The sequence below is a fragment of the Canis lupus genome, chromosome 18, assembly GCF_048164855.1.
Source record: "Canis lupus baileyi chromosome 18, mCanLup2.hap1, whole genome shotgun sequence".
Lineage (NCBI taxonomy): Eukaryota > Metazoa > Chordata > Mammalia > Carnivora > Canidae > Canis > Canis lupus.
The window spans coordinates 35,006,123-35,026,249 of NC_132855.1; the positions used below are offsets into that span (position 1 = coordinate 35,006,123).

Genomic DNA, 20,127 nt, shown 5'->3' on the forward strand with positions numbered 1-20,127 from the left:
CTGTAACTATAGATTACTAGCATACAGTAACTTTATACTTACACTTGCCTTTGATTATCTATATATAACATTGCCTACTCTACTCCTAAAGTTTAAACTATTTTCAATGTCACTATACCTGAAAAAGATGTCCAAACCACATTTATAAGTCAGGATATTCCAAGAGACATGTTAACAATTACATGTATATGTACATTTCAATTTCAGCCAAGAGTTTCTTCTAAATCAGTTCAAGATGAAGTGATGGAATATTCAACATATTTCTGTCGTTGATTTAAAACGGGATCATTAAAACTTGAAGATCAAATATTAATTCTGCAAATCTCTGGAAAAATACAGATGTTGATGAAGATCTTTCGGCTGGCAGGTGGTATAGTCATTAAGTTTTGTATTTCCCTCCTTATTTCATAACCTCATATTTAAGGTCACCAAAAATTACTGAACACAGAAAGTTCATTTAACTCAATAAAGACTGAATAAATTTGAGTATTACTAAAAAAATATCTAGAGATCAACACAGATATATTTTACTAATGAGCTTAAAATCTCAAGTCGTAAAAGTTTCATGCTAATAATATTAGTGCTTTCACACTAGGAGTAATGAACCAAAACTGGAATGGCATATGCTTCACAAGTCTTTCATTTTTGCTGAATATTATAAATAGAAATAACCTTTAATATAAGAGTCTATATTTGTTTCCCAATGTAACATTTCACATATGAATATATGTATTAAGTTGGATGAAATAAAATAGTAGACTAGTGGAATGCATTGTCTTTCTTGTTTGTTACTGGTATTGTTCAACAACAACAGTGAGTAGCACATTGCATTTAAGTCCCACAGGCTTCCATAACTCTTCAGTAAGTCCAAACACTGTATATCATCATTTGCCAAAGAAGCATGAGGGAAAGACATTACTTAATAGGACAATTCTCACAAGACATCACCTACTATTTTTCAACAATGCACATATCAAGTGTTTCTGATTAGTGCAAGGAAAAAAAAAAAGTAGAAGAAAAAATAGAAAAAAATCCACCCAGGCAAATTAACTGCCTTGTCAGTCCAAGCAACAAACCAATCAATTACGTTCTATCCAAACCTGACAAGCAAAGGCAACTTTTTGAAGTGATAAGCTTATGGGAAGGACAAGATAGCTGTTCTCCTTTACTTTATGTACTCTATTGAGAGTGTTATCCACATTTTTAAAATCACACTTATAAAAGAGGTTTCCAGGATTGCCTCCGAGGATGAGCTGTGGCAGAGTTGGGTCTCATGAAGGGTATCTACACAGTAAAGTGATAAGAAAAGAACATTAACATTTAAAGATCATAGCAGCTCTGTACTATGTCTTATGAAACATACTAACAATACCACAGTAGATTCAAATAACATGATTTGGTCCAAAGAGACAGATACCCTAAACCTAAATGCCATGATCTTGTATAGGTTAATGGTTAAAATGGAATCATTTTATCCTTTAAAACATTAAGTTGCCTCCTCTTGTATTATTATTATTGTTACTATTAGTTTTAGTTGTCAAAATCAATCTATCGTAACTAAAACAAAAAATAAAATATAAAAATGTTGAGTTTATATTTATATAAGCAAACATGTATTTCATCAATAAATGTTTCAAAAAATAGCAGTTTGCTCTTTTTTCTTCAACTATGGAGATTTAATAATGCCTGAGAAACTATGCTAAAGGCATACTGAATGCAACTGTGCTGAAAACAAGTACACCTACTATGTTACAACGCTGGTTCTGCTCAACTTACAGTCTCAGGGAGGAAATTTTCAAATGATTCTTAGCCTCTGTGCCTACATTGCCTTCCTTTGTTAAGGAATTGTTTGGTTACAATTATAAAAAGTATATCCCAAACTAGCAATTTTAGTGAACTGTGCAACAATGATGGCAGAGAATATACCTCACTATAAAGACCCGGTAGATTATGAATGCACTAATTTTAACCAGACTTTCAAAACTCACTCATGTGCATTTATTTCTTAAAACTCCTTCTAGTGTTTCTTGTATTTATTTCACTTGCAACATGTATTCATTTGCTACCTTCATACATTTATTTTCAGAGGAAAAATGTTAGGTGCTTAGTGATTAGAAGAACATTTTTTTGTGATAAAAACAGAAATTTGTTTATTTCCTTCAGATATCTATGCCTATGTAGATGAGGTGAAACTATCAAAGTAATCATACATCATAGAGAAATTTCATTTTAATATTTAACTATTAGAAAGATGTGTTTAATGCTTCTAAGTTCCATTGAGAAAAAGAAAGTGAAAAGTGGCACAATCACAGACAAATACAGCACTATTGAGAAGAGCTACCATGCCAAGCTGAATATTTCCAAAGAAAGCAAAACAAAAGTACACAGGAAAAATAAGAATATAATGTGAAACATAGCTTTCAGAGAAATGTACTTATCGACATATGAGAAATAAACAGAAAGAGTTGAATTCCCTTGCCAAATAACAAGGAAATACAGAGAGCTGAATTCCCTTGCTGAATAGCCATGTGCTAATAACTTTTCTCAGTGCTTCAGTCTCTAAGTGAAGAGCTTTAAGCACATTCTGAATGTGATATTCTGAGAAGTGCTTTGACTGCAAGTTAAGAACTACTACATAAGCATAATGCAAGAGGAAGCAACCACATCATTTACCACAGAAGTGTAATTAAATCTTAATTACATGGACAAATGATGGAGACTAGCAGACAACCCAAAAGACATATCTGCATTTAACTTCTGATAGGAATTTGAACATAGAAACATTAGACATCGAAATCTGCTTTAAACCCCAATAAAAATTCTAAATTTCACTCTAACTTTGAAAAAAAGTAAAAGTTATTGCTGATATTCCTCTATCCTAAAATTTCACAGAATATTCCAAATTTCCCTTAAAGCCAGAATAAGCAGTATGACTTTCTTGGCTACTGTCTTCCTAGGACAAAAGACTATGTGGTCTTTTACATCAGAGATCAAGTCGTGGCTTTGTATTTATTCTGTATGTATCTAGTAAGCTTACAAATTCTGTAACAAAAAGGAATGTAGTATTTTCAAAGGGCTTCCTTAATGTATGTACCAGTAGTCTGTATCTTATATAGTTGGAATTGCCTGCCAAGAAGCCTTTACTTCTTCTGACCCAACAAAGTCAAATACGCTAAAGCAGTGTCGTCTGGAGAGGAAGTATACCTAATGATTAGAACATAAGCTACACAGTCAAGACTACCTAGACTCAAACTCTAAACCCACCACTTTTCAGTTGTATGATCTTGGACAAGTAATTCTTCTCAGTTCACTCACCCATAAAATAAGGATAAAATCTGTATCTATTTCCTGGGATTGCTAAGAGGATTACATGAGATAAAGTATTGAAAGCTCTAGCATACTGACTGGCCCATAAAAAGCACTCTGTAAATCTCAGAAACTAATATGATTTATCAAATGGTATAAGAGTATTTACTGGATGTGGAAAATTATTTTTTAATACATAATCTATATAATTTCAATATATAATTGGAACAATTTCTATTTCATAATGCTTGGTATCTCTGTACCTCAGTTACCTAATTTCCAAATTGGAGATATGCATACCTCATAAGATTGTTGTAAAAACATTTGAATGAGATGATAAATTTAGAGAGCAAAGAATAGAGTCGGGGCATTATAAACATCTAACATTAGTATTATCTAAATTCCCAGTCCAAAAGGCTCTAAAATAACATTTTTCAGGGTTCAGTTATAAAAGTTAAAAATATGAGATTCTTATACATTATTATCTAGATATAAAAATATATCAACCCTAAAATTTATATCCAATGGTATTTTCAGATTTATTTCACCTCTAATATCATTAATATTGTTTATTTCATATGTCCAAAACAATGCAAAACCAATACAAATCAAAACCTTGTTATAGAAGGAACAGATGAAACAGGATGTTTGATTAAAAAAAGAAAAACCAGAAAATATAAATGGTTTCTAATAATAGAACTTGGATTATCCTTATTTTGTATGACTCCAAGGACTGAAATTATTAAGGAGAGACATGTCAGTTCACCTGGGGAGAGAAATTGCCAAAGGTCCGACCTGCCTCAAGAGGAAATGGGTTACTTACACACTCCCCTCTCTGGCAGAGCTATTTCCCTGTCACTTAGTAGTGATACTGGGCAGATGACTGAAGTATCAGATGGAAGGTGGGATTACAGGTTTTGAGATCCTTGTCAGGACCGCACAGTGTTTGTTTTAAAATCTCTTCAAGTTACAAAAGTTACAAAATTTGAGAAAAAATAAGATTGATGCTTTTATTATACGGATGAGAAAATGACTTCAGAGGTAACTTAATTCAAAGTCATTCATGTAGCCAAAAGCAGAACTGTAGCTAGAGTCCCAGTCCAAACAACTGAATGTATAATAGATAGACCCCTCTGTATAACTTGAAATATTAAAACATTGCAATGGAAAATAAGTAAAAAATTTCAAAACCAAATTTTACTGAAAAATAGATGAATGAATGAGAAATATTTCACTGCTATAGATGCTTGAAATTACGATGTTTACTACTCTAAAATTGCTTACTCCAGAAATACCACACTTCACTATGTAATTAATATATACCATGTTCAGGCTTTTGTTTTCTTTAAATACAAATTACTTGTTTATAATGTATTTAATTTAAAAAGAAAAATAAAATTTAAAAATTCAAACACTGATAACATGTAACATAAAAATATTTATAGAATCATACAAAGTTAAAGGTTAGATGTTTTAATTAATATATATTTAAAAGTCAAAGAATGTCAAATTAAATACTGAATGTGTAAGGCAAATTAGCCATCCTACATATCTAACAAAATTGATTAAATCAACTTAATTATAAAAGAAAAATAAACAGTAAACATTTTATTTTTCATGTAAATTTTATCAGAATATCACCTTAATAAGAAAATTTCAGTGGTAGATGAGTTACTTTTATTATCCAAATATGAATATTGTAAAAATTAAACATCTCTTCCCAAATTTTTGCTAGCAGAAAATCATTCTTAAAAAATAGCTAAGTAAAGTTTCCTTCACCAGACCAAGTTTATTTTCTAATTTCCTCTTTAGGATCTAATCTCTTTATGATGTATAATACAGAATCATTTTATGTTCAAAGAGATTAACTTAAATCACTGATGATGGCTTTTTATAAAGTCAGGTCTAAGGCAAAGAGGCAACATTCTTGATGGTAGGGATGACCAAGTAACTTCTAAGAGCAGTGATATAAAGCATTCAATTTTAAATTTTAGACTACTGTGTCCATAAGACATTTCTATTATCTTGAGTTTGTTCAGTAAATGTTCATGACAGACCTGGAATAATTCATTTGGAGAAAAATGTAAAGTACAGTAGGGTCTAGTGGAGAATAGAGAAGTAGGAGAACACATGGCCTACTCTGAATATTAGGGAGGATACTGGTGGGCTTTCTACAATGACTACGGTTGAGGTTTAAGCCATTTTATCAGGCAAGCAAAAGACCCAAATTTTGGAGGAATTGAATCTATTAGAGCTACAAAATGCAGTTATACACTAGCAATAAAAATGAATAGAGCAAAAGCAAACAGAGTGGAATCCACGGAGGTCTAATCATAAGTAAGAAACACAGAAAGAAGGCAAAAGAAAACACTGAAGCAGCTAAGTAGAGAAGAATGAAACAGTAACAGAGTAGAGAACAATGAAACAGATATTGAGAAAGATCTCAAGGAAGCCACAAGAATGAAAATGGGCGGGAATGGATATCAAGAAATGCTATGATGGAAAATTATTCCCAAAGTATTCTGATATTGGTAGTTTTCAAATAATACACCACAGCTATATTTAAAACTTTTTTAGAACAAAATCATTTTTTTAAAAGATTTTATTTATTCATGAGAGAGACACAGAGAGAGAGGCAGAGACATAGGCAGAGGAAGAAGTAGGCTTCATGCAAGGAGCCTGAGGCAGGACTCGATCCCTGAGCCAAAGGCTGATACTCAACTGCTGAGCCACCCAGGTGTCCCAGAACAAAATCATTATAGTTATATGAATAAAAGTAAATATACTAAGATTTAATCTTATATGCTATAAGATTAAAGGATATATGCTATAAGATTAAAGGAATTTAACCTCTCATTTTTGAATTTTTTGTATGTATATTTTTATAATGAACAGAACTTCAAATATGTTTCCATGTACCTAAGTTTCTTTAATTAATAGATTTTATTTTTCAAACAGGCTTAGGAAAATTGAGTAGATATACAGATACACACACACACACACAGACACACACACCTCCCTTTAAATTTAAATGTTAAAGTCTTCAATTTTATATAATAGACACTTCTGATAGCTCAGGGATAAGAAAAAAATGAAAAAGAAGAATGCTGGATAGAAATAGAGGAAGAAATAAGCATGCTAAGATTTAAGAATGTGCACACTTCATTGATTCTTATTCAGTATAATGATATTGGACCAGTCTCTAAGTTAGAGACAAGGAGATTAACCCTAGACTTTGAGAATTTGAAGGGAAGGGAGGCTTTCAGAGGAGAACTGAACTAGCCTCCATTGCCTCTGGCATTCAGGGTGTGTTTTAAGATTCTTACATTAATTGTGAAGAAGTAAAATAATACTTGAAGAGTGTTAGTGATACATTAAGGATGCATTCTGTAAACCCTAGGGTAAATATTAATTCTTAAAACAGGGTCAAATTAATAAGACAACAATGGAGATAGAATGGAATCATAACATAATATCCAATGCAAAAGTAGGCAGAAAAAGAGAATAAAAAATAACAAAGAACAATTGAAATAAATAGCAAAAAATACCAAGATGGTAGATTTAAATTCAACCATATCAATAATTACATTAACTCTAAATGATGTAACCCAGTAAAAGACTGAGATTGTCAAACTGGATAAAATATCAAGTTCCAACTACATGCTGTTTACTAGAAATCCAATCCATTTTAAATAAAGTCTGCCTTTCGGAGTGTGCATGCAAGTATGGAGATACATATGCATCTCATATTAATTATAAGCATAATGCTATTTTTAAGCATAAGGATATGGATAGTTAAAAGTAAAGAAGGGTAAAAGATATACCATGAACAGCAATCAAAAGCTTATTGGAGTGCCTAAGGTAACATTAGATGAAATAAGCTTCAGAACAATAATGTTACCAGAGATTAAAAGGAGCATTACATTGATAAAGGAGTCATTTTACTAAGAAGAAATAATGTATGAAGCAAATACTAATAAAACTGAAAGATACATACAATTCTACAATTAGAGTCAGAGACTTTAATACTCTTCTCTTAGAAATTAATAGTACAAGTACATAGAAAATAAATAAATATAAAACTACTTTAACAACGTCTCAACCTACTTTTATAGAACATTCCATTCAACAAGAGATGAATACACAATCTTTTCAATTGCACACAGAACCAGACATATCATATTCTAAGGCCATAAAATAAACCTCAATGAATCTGAAAGAATTGAAATCATATAAAACATGCTTTTTATACCATTTTGGCCAAGAGAACTGTATTTGCTCCTTAAAGGCTCTAAAAGTCAAAGATCAGTTTCAATGAGGAGAGAATGAGGCTCCTGGTCTTATGAGATCCCTACATAAACATAGCTCCAGTATAAAGACTTTAAAAAAACCAACTCATTTGGGTTTGGATCAGTGAATATGTTAGCATATGCAAAAAAGGCAGGGAATATTTAAACTCTGAGGTATCATGCCTATGTTATTCACTGCTGTCTTTTTTTTTTTCTTTTTGAGAGAGAGAGAGAGAATCTCAAGTAGGCTCCACACCCAGCATGGAGCCCGACACAGGGTTTGATCTCACAAATCAAGAGTTGGATGTTCAACTGACTGAGCTACTCAGACACCCCTAGTCACCTCTGAATTTCTGGAACTAAGAGCAGTATCTGGTGCAAGGAAACACAAAATAACTATTTGCTGAATGAATGCTTGTTTAAAATCTTTCCCCAACAGTTGGAACTGAGTACAATGAAAGGATGAATCTAAGGGCCAAAGAGAGAACTGGTAGCTAGTATTAGGTAGCTAGTATCTGTGAAGCTTTGTAAAACCACAGATGCCTAAATTCTACTCCACAGATTTAGAATCTAACAGAATCAGATTCTCCAAGAGTGGGATTTTTCTTTTTATTTGTTTGGGGTAATTCTTTCCAATGGTGATTCGCATCCCTAACAAGCTTAGAAACATATCTTACGGCTTCAACTAAAAGGACTTTTGGAATAAAGCAGTAGTTCTCGAAGTATGCCCAAACCATCAGAATCAGCATTAATTAGGAATTTGTTATAAATACAAATTTTGGGGCGCCACCCTAGAATATCCAAAACAAAATTCTGTGGCTTACTATTCCTGTCAGGTGGTTGAATGTACCCTAAAGATAAAGAACTTCCGCTTAGAGCAAATAGAGCTAATATGAAGAAAACACAAAGAAAGAGGCACAGAAAGAAAGTTAAATTAATAATAATAAAGAGGGCAGGAGACAAATTACAAATATTTCATAAGTTTACTTAAGGTAAACTTGACATGCAACTACTCAAAGATAAATTTTATTTACATGGAGATATTTTGGTCAGTAAAACAAATCTTCAAAAATCCCCACAAAATACCATACTACTTCATCTTGAGATATCCTACATGGCAGTTAAATTTCTCTGGACTCAGCCTGTGACACAACTAAGCCAAGGATACCTATACCCAATTCTTTCAGTTCCTCCATTCTTTCCCCACCTCCCTCCTTTTTCCCCCCAATTCCTCCATTCTTACAGAACATGGTTTCCTACTAGCCCTTCAGTATCCATTTAGAGACACAGTCATTTACTTAAAAGTAAAGGTAGTAAAGTTAGGATTGGATACTTGAGTTGTATAGAATAAATCTGTAACAGTTACCAAATCTATTTCCAGAGTTTGATTCCTCTCTATATTCATAACCCCATAACTTAAAATGTATTCTGTAAACTAATTAAGAGTCCTAAAAAGAAACCTCACAATATCCTCTATAACACCATTCATCTACTGTATCTGTATCCAATAATAAATATGGCCACTCATCTTTCTGTTACTAGTATCACCATTTTTTCCAACTAGTTATCTTAAAGTCAGTCAGTTGAGTTAAAGTCAGTCATTCTTTGAGGAGTATTTCCAGGATCCTCTAAATTCTTATGTCTCTTATATATCCTCCATATAACAATTTGATGGATGAATAAATGAATGGATTTTAATATCCTTAATAAATAGGAGACAGATTAGAAAAAAAAGAGACTAAACACAGGAATCTTATTTTTAAAAAGAATATAAAAAAATAGATTTCATAGTCTATTTACAAATGAAAGCTTCAAAAGAATAGCCAAAGAAATCGTTGGGCAGTGTGCTCAATGTTCTAAATGAAACTCAACTTTCCTTTTAAAAAGATCTACATTTACAGGCCATGTCACAACAAGGTCCTTGATATATCTAGGCAATTTTTCAATTCCTTAGTAAATGATATAAATGAGTACCTGACAAGAGAAATTTGGGTCTGGAAGATTTCAGTCACTTAAAAGGAAAGTTACTGACTGATGTAATTTCACTTAGATGTGACTGAATCCCATTGATTTAGTCTTTCCTAGGCCTATCTTCCTTGTGCAGCTGTCTGTGTCAATCTGATTTACTGAGCAATTACAGGGAATGTCTACCAGTTTCTTTCAAAGCAGAACTCCTCCTCCACTTGCTATTATTTGGAGAGAACATACTTAAAGAGCTACTTTTATATAGTTCAATCTATCAATTCAAAGTGCTCAAATGGTTGCCTATTTATGAACTAAACCACACTTAGGATCCTTGGATTCGCGTATTATCTTTATACAAAAAAAATACATACAAAGAATGCATGAACAATTTTATGCTTAGTCACATTATGCAGTCACATTTTTAATCATACAGTCAGAAGGTAATGCTCAACCATTCTTTCTTTTATCCATAATTCATTCCTCAAACTTAGGTCCAAGTATTTTAGGAATACATACATACATACATACATACATACATATATACATACAGTACCTCATTTAAAAAAATTATTTCCAGAGTTCTGAATTTTACCTTTTAAAGAAACCAGAGTATTTCGACAAGGTTCAAAGAAAACTATGAGGAATTAAACAACTGATATAGTACCTATGAGAGGAAAACTAAAGAAACTAGGTAATTCACTTGCTTTTTTTCTAAATTTCTTCCTCTCTCTTTCACCAAAAACTAAAGTAAGGGTACAATAAAAAATTTTTTAAATAAAAAATAAAAATAAAACTTCGGTTAAAAGGCTATGTAACTCGTTTCTAGGAGAGAATTAAATATAATAACCATCTTATAATAACCAACTTGGAAAAATGAAAGAAGTATTGTCTTGGAGAGAGATAAGAAATTCTGGAAAAGATATGTTAATTTTCAGAAAAGGATACATTCAAGGGAATAAAGGTTACAAGAACATTTAAAAACACACACACACAAAAATGCAGGGTTTTAAAGAGAAAAATCCAAATTTAAAATCATAGTCTGATGAAAAGGTCAATTGAACAAAAGCATAAGACTCTAAGAGACATTCAGTACAGGGTGACAAGTATGAAATCACAGAAGCCTGCATAAGCTCCTAATGTAATAAGAGACTACATTTACTTGAAAAGTAGGAGAGAGGGTTAAATAAAAAATTAACAAAAAAGATGAACAAAACAAAGAATTAAAGCAAGTGTTAAAAGGTATGTTGGAATTTATCGGGCAGAGAATATGTGGAATAAAATTTGAGGCAGAAAGAAAGTACAGAGGAATTTTTAAAGAATATGTCAGAAAAGCTTCTCCATGGCACTCATGGATAAGCAACAGGGGTCTGGACAGTTTCCTGGAGATCCTCTTAAAGTACTTAAGCAAATAGATGACATAAGTATGTAATACAGAAAGCTGTGGATGCATTAACTGGAGAAAAAAGAAGCTATAAGGAGGGGGTATTTTAGAAAGTTATCTGCAAAAGTTCAAACATGACAGACAAAGGCTAAAACTGAGGCAGTAGAAGTGAAGATACAAAATGATGGCATAGACATAGCAGGTACAGACTGCGACAGATATGTGACTGGCTATGCTAGTAGGGAGAGTCTGGCTAGAATTAAGAATTTTGAGTATTCCAAATTAAAAATAGAAAATACCAAATGATCCAGTAATCCCACTAGTGGGGACTTACCCAAAGAAAATGAAAACACTAACTCAAAAAGATATATGCATCCCGTGTCTACTGCAGCATTATTTACAACAGTCAAGATATGGAAGCAATCCAAGTGTCCATTGATAGATGAATGGGTGTGTGTGTGTGTGTGTGTGTACACACACACACACACACACACACAATGGAGTATTACTCAAGACATAAAAAGGTATGGAATCTTGCCATCTGCAACATTTGAACCAAGAGGGTATTCTGCTAAGTTAAATAAGTCAGAGAAAGACAATTACCATACGATTTCACTTATATGTGGAATCTAAAAACCAAAACAAATGAATAAACAAAAGGCAGAAACTACCTCTTAAACATGGAAAACAAACTGATGGTTGACAGAAAGGTTGGGTGGTAGGGGGATGGGCGAAATGGGTGAAGATGAGTAGGAGACACAATCTTCAGTTATGGAATAAATCAGTCACAGGGATAAAGAAGGTACAGCAGAGGGAATATAATGAATGATACTATAATAGCATTGTATGGTGTCAGATGGTAGCTACACCTGTGGTGAGCATAGCATAATGTATAGACTTGTTCAATCAGTACTATGCACACTGAAACTAATGTGACATTGTATGTCAACTATAATTCAATTAAAAAAAAGAACACAAAAAGTTTTTCAGGGAATTCAGTATTAATCGGAAAACTGAAGATATGTCAAAGATGAAATCACCAGAGAATGTGAAGAATGATAAAAGAATATTGGACAGAATGTTAAGGAACACTAACATGAGCAGGGAAGGCAGAGTGAGAGAAGTCTACAAAAGGCCTATCCAGAGAGATAGAATACATAGGAGAATGCCATGTTTTGAGAGCTGAAGAAAGCAATCAATGGAGAAGAACAAGTTGAAGATATAGGAGTAGGAAAAAAAAAAAAGATATAGGAGTAGGAAATCATCTGAGTTGAGGAGAATGGGATCCAGGGCACTGGTAGAAATAGTACCTTCAAAAGGAAAAAGGACCACCTTGTCTAGGTGTACTGCTGTTAAAAGAGGAGAGATTAAGGGTGATAGATGAGATGCCTATGGATATCTATACACTTATAGGTAAGCTATAGGTTACATATCAGAAAGTTTGTGCAGTTCTGCCTGATGGGTTCTGTTTTCTATGTGAAGCAGGAGATGAGGTCACTGTTTAACCATGAAGAAAGAGGAGGTGTTAAGATGAGGTTAGGTTCATAAGGAGAATGGAAATAGATTCTGTCAGCAATGAATGTTCAAGTTGACTATGAAAACATGGAAGCACTGCCAGACAATACTGGGTGCCTAATTTATAATGATCAGGTATGCCAAAATATATATACTTATATACGAATCAATAAATTGTTTATACCTCAATAAACATCCTTTCACTCTTAGTATTTTGTTCCTTAGCTAACTAAAATTATGTGTATAAAAATTTATTTAGCCTATCTTTAGTGTCTTTTTTTGAGGAGGAATTTGATTTCATTTGAATATTTTTTCCCTAGGAAATGATCATTTCTGAGCAAAGGTTAATGTTAGGTCTGATCATACCCATTTTTTTTATATTTAGTCTTTTTGTATGTGTGTCAAATAGGGTTGTATTTAAATATTAAATTCATGTAATTAACTACATAACATTTTGTAAAAAGTTTTTACTGTATTACTCACAATCCTACCATAGTAAAAAAAATAAAAATACATGCTCATTTTTATTCCCTTCCAATCTCTAGCTATCTATATTTAACAATTTAGTGGTATATACTTATGTTCAAAAATAGGCTTCTTCATTCCTAAGTAATTCTGTTGTAATTTATAAAATATACCTAATACTTTTGTTATCCTGATTTGCATCATGTACCTCAGATATACCATTGTTTAAGCTGCTTTTTTTTTTTGTAATTTGGGTGTTTTGAAGCAGATCATTTTCCTACAATGAAATGTACTTTTATATAGCTTTTATTCTTTGAGTAAATCTTTTTGACATATTCTGAGGAGAAAGATTATTATGATGAAATGTAAGATTATGTAATTAACACAAAGCAGTAAAAAATTGATTTTCCCCTTAAAATGAAACAGTATATAATAAGTATATGAAACATACTTAACTTATAAAAGATATTTTTTAAATGCCAGAAAATAAAAAATATTATGTTATTCATCAGTTGTTAGTGTTTGGTATTTGACAATCTGCAACTTATACATGTTAGGAAATAGGCTATTTTTACTTATGCATGTATGTGTGTGGCCAATAAAAAATTTCCTTCTAGGGGCAGCCCCAGTGGCGCAGCGGTTTAGCGCTGCCTGCAGCCTGGGGTGTGATCCTGGAGACCCTGGATAGAGTCCCATGTCGGGCTCCCTGCAGGGAGCCTGCTCCTCCCTCTGGACATGTGTCTGTGTCTGTCTCTGTCTCTGTCTCTCTCTGTCTCTCTCTCTGAATAAATAAATAAATCTTTTAAAAAATTTCCTTATAAAATTGATAATAATGACAATCTTATAAAGTTAAATTTTACACTGAAGGAAGTAAGCAGTATTCTACCAGAAGTTAAAGCTTATAAAATTATATCCTACAAATAATTCTGGGTGATTTATAATCTTTATGTTAGTTTAAAGATGTACATGTTATTTTATTTTTTCTTTTCGCCTCCAGTTAGGTTCTGGAAATCATCACAATTTTCCTAAATTATTCATAGTTGGATTTTATTTTTACATATTTAAAATGCTCACCTGATACCAGAAAAGAGGGTCAAAGTTAGAGTCTTATACATTCACATATATACTAATGAAGCTACAACATAAAAAGTACTGGAAGTTAAATAGATTGCTGGTAGGTATAATTCATGTCAGCAAGAGCCGCTGAAAAAAATAACTGCACAGGTAAACAATCCTTAGAAGTCAATCACTGGAGTGAAATAAAAGAATAAAGTACTATATCAAAATACCTATACCAACAAAACAAAATAAACAAACTCCAAAAAAAGAGAAAAAAAGCAGCACTGTGCTTTCTATTGCCATGAAACTACTCCAGGAAGCAAAATTAGAAGTTCTCAATCTGTTAAATTTAGGATCAGAGTAAAAAGGAAGCCCAGTTACATATTACAAATCAAATTGTAGTCTTATTTCCTCTATCCTGACCAAACTAGATTAAGGAACAGTCAGACTTAATTTAGCTGACTCTACATTACCCAAGCAGTTAAAATCAGCAAAAACTAACAGTGATGCATATTTTCAGATTAAAGATACTTCCGATTTCAATGAAATAGGTACTAAATTAGAAACACAACAGGAATAAGAGTAATAAAATTCATGTAAGAATTTTAACACATACCTAACTCATAGAACAATACAGCCATGAACAAAAATTAACTGAATTACTACACAAATTATATTAAAATTGATGACAAAAACTGCCATCTCAATCTAAATAAGGCTTCACTGCTTTATATATAAAATAACTAAGCCAAGTACCCACTAGCATTTGATGACTATCACTCTTAAAATATGAAATAAGAGCCACTTTATTTAAAATCTATAGGTTCTTATTCTCCTCAGATGTGTAAAGGGCATACTATGTGATCAGCACTGAGTCTGGGATTGGGATTATTAAAACTTCCTTGCTTTATTTTTTTAGATATACTATTTACTCACTGAGAATCATGGACTGACCAAGACATACAGACTAAATATAGACAAGTGAGAAACCCGCATTCCAGAGAAAAAGGGGAGGTCATATTAGGTAAAAGGATACAACATAAAGTAAAAGAAAGATGGCATGAAAGTAACAGGCAAGTTTTAATAGGGAGCAATAGCCTGCAATGGTTTGAATAGATGTCATCTGTTGCTGTGAATATCCAGTAATAAAGATAAAAATTGAACTAAGGTCAGTTTCGGAGCACCTTATAAGCCATGGTATAGACTTGATTTACCTTGCAAGAAATGAGAAGTTGCTGGACAAGTACAAGTATAACATGAACAAATACATTCAGACAACTAGATAAAGACTACAGACATTCAAACTAATGAAGGTGCTTGCTACTGCAACAGACTAGGAGGGGGTTGATGAAGGTATATAATCATGATATATTTTTATTCATTTAATTCTCATAGCAATTATATGAGATAGAAATGATTGTTATTCTGTTTACAAATGAGGAAACTAAAGCACAGAGATTATAAAACCAAATCAAAGTCATAACTCATTAAGCGTTGGGGGAAAGATTTGAACCCAAATAACTGGGCTCCAAAATTCAAGCATTTTAACCACTATTTTGCTATTGAGAACTAGAAATAAAATACTGCATAATAAAACCCAAAAGTTTTAAGGAGTAAGGTTGGTCACTAATGTTATTTGCTGACATAAGACCAAATGCAATGAGTACTTAAAAATTAAAAAGGCCATTAAATTTAGCATTTCATGTTCACCAGTGACTTCTTCAACACAAATGATAATTTTTGCCTTAGGAATCAATCACCAAACATACATTCAACTTAAGATACCAAACACTACACAAAAGGTTTAGAACATTAACGAGTAGCTTTAACATGCTTTAAAATTTAGTTTTAGTAAATAAAATTTAGTAAATAAAATTTGTTAGATAAAATTTATTTTAACTTAGATTAGAGTCTGAAAGCTAATAAATTATGTTTTTAAATAAAAAAAAAGAATATGGCATTCTAGTAAAACAAAATAACATTTTTATATTAGGCTACCGCCAAAACGTAAAGGAAAAAATTATTCTTAAATAGCACAGTATTTCAGCAGATATTTAAAAATATTTGAAGCAAAATTCCACATAGGTCATTTACAAGGCAAAGACAAATAATATGTGGTGCCTGCCTAAGTAATGTATATTAGCTGGCCATTTCATAATAACATGTCAGATTAGGTTTTTTTCAGACACACATTACGACAAAGAAAAATTAAAGTTGTGATTTGGCAAAAAGTACTATTAGCAGACAAAGCACATACATACAAAAAAAAATGAAAGAAAGTATTTGCAACTTACACAAAGTTGCAATACAAAGATATGTGATAAACTCATCTTTAAGTAAGGAAAACACCTAATAGACAAAAGAGGCACAGGAAATAGAAAGACACCACATGGATGAGAAAACCCAGATGGTGAATGGCTAATCAACATGTGATAAATCCTCAGTCTCATAGGTAGTCACAATATATAATCAAAATGCCAATTTCTAACCACTGGATTGTTAAAAATCTGTGTGATGATATTCTCACACATTCGCATCTACTGGGTAATGAAATAATTGTATATTAAACTGTAAAGTGCACACACTGTATATTTAATAAACATATTCTTTGGTCTAGTAAACTCACTTTGAATAGAAATCAAACAAAAAATTCCATCAATAGAGAAATATTAAAATAAATCATGGCACATCCACATATTTTGTGGCTATTTAAAAACTGGTTTAGTTTTATTTTTATTGAAAAAAGTCCTTTGGATGTTTTCAAGTTAAAAAAAAAAAGTAGATTTCAGAGTCAAGCCTACTATAACTGTAAAAAGGAGAGAGAAGTTAGAGGGAGGGAGGGAGGTGAGCCACTGGGCCCTGAATATTTTGTTTGTACTTAGAAGAAAGAAGTATGGATGATTACATATGAAACTTAACATGTTCCATCAAAGAAGTGGGGTTTAGGGCAGCCCGGGTGGCTCAGCAGTTTAGCACTGCCTTCGGCCCAGGGCATGACCCTGGAGACCCAGGATAGAGTCCCACATCGGGCTCCCTGCATGGAGCCGGCTTCTCCCTCTGCCTGTGTCTCTGCCTCTTTCTCTCTGTATCTCCCATGAATAAATAAATAAAAATCTTTTTTTAAAAAAAAGAAGCGGGGTTTAGAGTAAGGAGAAAATTAACATTCTTCTATACATTTGTTATTTACATTGTTACAAACAACATATATTGCTTTGGTATTAAAATAAATCAATCTGGTAAGTTAATAAATGTGTTCTAATCTAGTATGCCATTAATTATTAAAATGAAAAGCTAACTGTATATGCCAAAGCATTTGTTTTACTATTGGTTGTATTTTTTTCTTTCTTTTTTTGTATATTTTTTTATTGGAGTTCAATTTGCCAATATATAGTATAACACCCAGTGCTCATCCCATCAAGTGCCTCCCTCAGTGCCCGCCACCCAGTGTGTGTGTATGTATATGAATATGTATGTAGAGTGTATGTGTATATTCATTTTCTTCATGAATATTTTATACTTTAGGTTTTATAACTGTTATTAAATTTTATAATTAAATTTTTAGCAAATGGTAATAGTTTGAAAATAGTGTCATATAAAACATCCTTGTATATCTTACATAATGCTACAGTTCAAGAAAACCACCACACATTGTGCTGTTTCAGGTCAAATAATTCTCCATAGATCTTTGTTTGAATCTACCTACTGACATAACAGAACTTCCCATCTTCTGGCTATGGTCACAGAGATTCTCTTCTCTTATGGAATGTCTTGCTCCTGGTCTTCCTTATTTGTATAAACCTACCCAACCTTTTACAGCTCCATTGGTTATACTGGATACTGCTCATTTTTGACAATTCTCTCACTGGGTAATCCTATATCTAACTATGTAACACTCTTGGGAAAACAGATTCTTCCTCTATAACAAATTTCTGTGGCTTTCTGGTCATGATAGTATAGGACAGGTGTGGGAAAGAGGGAGAGGAGGAGAGTGGAAAGGAGATAAGGGGAAAAGGAGAGAAGAGGGAGGAAGAGAAAGAAAGGTCCTTGTTCAGCAGGACATACCTGAAATTTAACACTAACAAAGGCCTTCAATCACTTTTAGTTAAAAGCATGGGGATACATATCCATCCTGCATACTTTCCTGATTAGTTCTTTTGATCTAGATACTGCTGTTATTGGCAAAAAATTAAATAAAATAAAATGAAGATAAAGAATTGTTGAACTCAATGTTAACTCTACTATTTTGAAACCTTTGGAAGAAAAAGCAGCAGAGTTAACATTTGTTAGGAAACTACATCTAATCTACGCTTAGCTCAGAGAGATCAATGAAATCTACTGAAACAGTTACCCAGTTGGGTAAAAGGAAACAGCAGACAGCATACTGAGTAATTTCACATTAAATTTGCACTCCTTTAATTGATACTGCACATTTTATAAATATTCCTATAATCCTGGGGGTAAGGAGAATCAAAGTAATGTTTAGTTAGAACACTATTTGATGCATATTTTTTAAAACATGAGATACTAAGAAATGTGCATGTATCAACTACATTCTCAAGTTGTTTTTTTTTTTAATAATTTTGTGACTGAACTCATACCCGAGCACTCCATATCAACACTAAAACTGAAAATCCAATGCTGCAAAAGTCTTACAAACTGTATATTGCTAAATTACTTTCTCGTTCTTGGCATGTTTTCATAGATGCAAATAAGCTTTGTACTAGTTTTATGTAGGACAACTTTGTAACTTAATTCCCACTAGAAGCGTGCCCTCTCAAAGTTAAAAGACATTGATCTTTTATTTTTATTATTGTATATTTATTTATTTTAGAGAGAGTCAGAGCATGCGCAGCTGGGGGTAGGACCAGAAAGGAAGGGAGAGAGAATCTCAAGCAGACTCCAAATTAGTGTGGAGCCAGAAGTGGTGCTGGTGTAGACCGACCGACACTGAGAACATGACCCTAGCAGAGACGAACAGTCAGATGTTTAACCAACTTAATCACCCAGACTCCCAGACAGGCACTGATGTTTTAGACCAGACTATATTCATACTTTAGACCAGAGTCTATTCATACTTTTAGACCAGAGTTCTATTCATGAATAGACTAATAGTCTAGTCTATTCATGACCCTAGTAGAGACGAACAGTCAGATGTTTAACCAACTGAATCACCCAGACTCCCAGACAGGCACTGATGTTTTAGACCAGAGTCTATTCATACATAAGCAGCTCTAGTAATATATATACCAAGTGATAATAATAAGGACATATTCTGGTTACATGTAATAAGTGAGACATACGCATTTACTAACAAAGTTTTCCTGATTTAGTGACAGGCCACTGATGATCAAGGGTTACTAGGATGAAAAAAGAGTAAGTGCACAATGGAGAAAGGGATTAACTTTAAAGAATAAACAAGCCATCCTTCTACAGATATAACTGATTTGTATATCACAGTTTACATACAACATAAAGGAGGAAAAGCCATGCTCCTAAAATATCTTTTTATGTATTTTGAAAAGAGACTTCTATAATAGAATTCAGTGCTTGGTCACCCTTCCCCTACATTTCTATCCTAACTTTGGTTTCTTTTTTAATGAAAAAAAAGGAGTCAGCAAAACAAAATGCCACCATTAAATCATTTTGCAACATTTTGTGTCAAAAATGTAATGGGAAATGCACACATCAAGGGAAAGGTTACTGTTCTTCCAGAACATCTTTTCACTTGGTTCATGGCTCATCCTTCTACGTAACTGTGCAGGCACTACTGATGGTTTTCTCTCTTGGTTTAATGTGGCATTTGAAGGATTATGGCATTTTCAGGAAAGCACACTGCAGTGATTTTAGTGGTTATCTGGCTGAAAGTGATACGGAGATTTAGAATAACTATGCTGTTTTATGTGCAGTGGTGAAAGTCATCTCACAATGTCAACTTAATTCTTGATTATGTATTTTCTTAATAATATCTGAGATCATTCTAGAAAGGGAAACCAGAATTAGAGGAAACTCCTTCGAAATGGGAGCTTGCTATATAAAGGAATACTATATTTAGCTTTAAATTCTACTAAGTGCATTATAACAGGAAGAGCTAATTCAGAAATTGATAATCTAAAATCATGCTAGTTGAAGATAAGTATAATTGCTCCT

The 20,127-nt window shown here is 32.7% G+C and overlaps 1 protein-coding gene across 14 annotated transcripts in view; it reads right to left on the minus strand.

The window, feature by feature from the left end:
- Positions 1–20,127, minus strand: part of PHF14 (PHD finger protein 14) — a 233,087-nt gene that overhangs the window by 85,121 nt on the left and 127,839 nt on the right. For 2 of the 14 annotated variants that reach the window (XR_012010969.1, XR_012010965.1), the window contains one exon: positions 119–1,284. The exons of 10 other annotated variants lie outside the window; for them this stretch is intronic. The gene's annotated coding sequence lies outside the window, so the exon portion shown is untranslated. The remainder of the gene's footprint in view (positions 1–118; positions 1,285–20,127) is intronic. 2 more of the 14 variants (XR_012010967.1, XR_012010968.1) reach the window with 2 other exon arrangements.